Source organism: Sphaeroforma arctica (genome assembly GCF_001186125.1).
Source record: "Sphaeroforma arctica JP610 unplaced genomic scaffold supercont1.1513, whole genome shotgun sequence".
Taxonomy (NCBI): Eukaryota; class Ichthyosporea; order Ichthyophonida; genus Sphaeroforma; species Sphaeroforma arctica.
In genome coordinates, this window is record NW_014039045.1 from 9,117 (window position 1) to 10,811 (window position 1,695).

Genomic DNA, 1,695 nt, shown 5'->3' on the forward strand with positions numbered 1-1,695 from the left:
TCATTCACAATTTAGATTAAGTCCCTACGCCGTATTAGGCGGTGTTGGTTACCGTTAGTGAAAAATATATAGTCTTACATAGTGTTACCTCTCGATGTGAACACCTGCACGTGTTCGTCAATTTTATGTGTACTCGTGTATTTGCGTATGCGCGTGCATGGTTATATACATAGGTATTTATGTTAGTGCATATGTACGTATATATATAAATACACTTTTATATGTATATTAAGTTATGTGTGCTCGATTCTAGAGTTGGCTTAATATACTCCTACAGCTTCAACCTGGACGTATACAGGCACGATTAGTGTAGTAGTATTGCATGCGTAGAAGTACACACAAAATTAATACTCACACACACATACCCCATACATGTACTCACACACACATGTGCCCACACACACATACACCATGCATAAACATACACACACGTGCGCGTGTTCACATGCCCCCCTCACCTGCTCTCTGTGGCATATCTCGTCCTCTAGGCGTGTGACGAGAGTCTCCAGATGTGTTGTGCACGTGTCGTTTTGATAGCCTGGCTGTAGTTCGTTGGTCACTCGGTTGATCGTGAACTGTGATTTTGTGTCCTTGCCTTGTTTCCCGGTCAACCCGTTATTCTGTCATGTGTGATATTTATGCCACATGTATGGACACTTTGTATATATTACTGTGCCATTATTCTGTCATGTGTGATATTAATGCCACAGGTATGTGTTCCTTGTATATATTACTGTGCCGTTATTCTGTCATGTGTGATATTAATGCCACATATATGGACCCTTCGTATATATTGCTGTTCTGTTATTCTGTTAATGCCACAGTTATGGGTCCCTTGTATATATTATTGTGCCGTTATTCTGTCATGTGTGATGTTAATGCCACAGGTATGGGTCCCTTGTATATATTATTGTGCCGTTATTCTGTAATGTGTGATATTGAAGCCACATGTATGGACTCTTTGTATATATTACTGTGTCGTTATTCTGTTAATGCCACAGGTTTGAGTCCGTTGAATGTATTATTGTGTCGTTATTCTATCACGTGTGATGTTAATGACACATGTATGGACCCTTTTTAATATTACCGTTATTCTGTCATGTGTGATATTAATGCCACATGTATGGGTCCTTTGCATATAGTACTGTGCCGTTATTCTGTCATGTGTGATGTTAATACCACATGTATGGACCCTTTGTATATGTTGTGCTGTGGTTAGGATTGTGTTCTATCGATCTGTTGTTCCTGTGCACATTTCTAAAGCATTTCCTTCGTTTTTGTTCGACATACACCTCAAGCTCTTGACATTCAATTGACACCTCAAACCCTAAAACCCTAAACCCCTAAAACTGTAAATGAAGTGTGTGTGCAGTAGGTTGATTGAATCAAGACCGGGAAGACGACGGCACGGCATGTGTAGATGTGAGTATTAGCGGATACAACGCGATACAAGCCATAGTGCGGGTGGGTTTTTTTAAACATCAAACACCTCTAGACGGCACACGCGCACGTGAGTGCCCATATGTGCGTCAGAAAAATGTAAACGTCATTCTGTGTGGACACTTGCCACACGCACGCGCGTACATGTGGCGGCACACACGTCCAATGAGCAGAAGACACATTCATCTTCTGATATGATTGGATCGTAGAGTATTTATACCCTCAGCATTGAAAAATGTATCCGAGATACAGAAA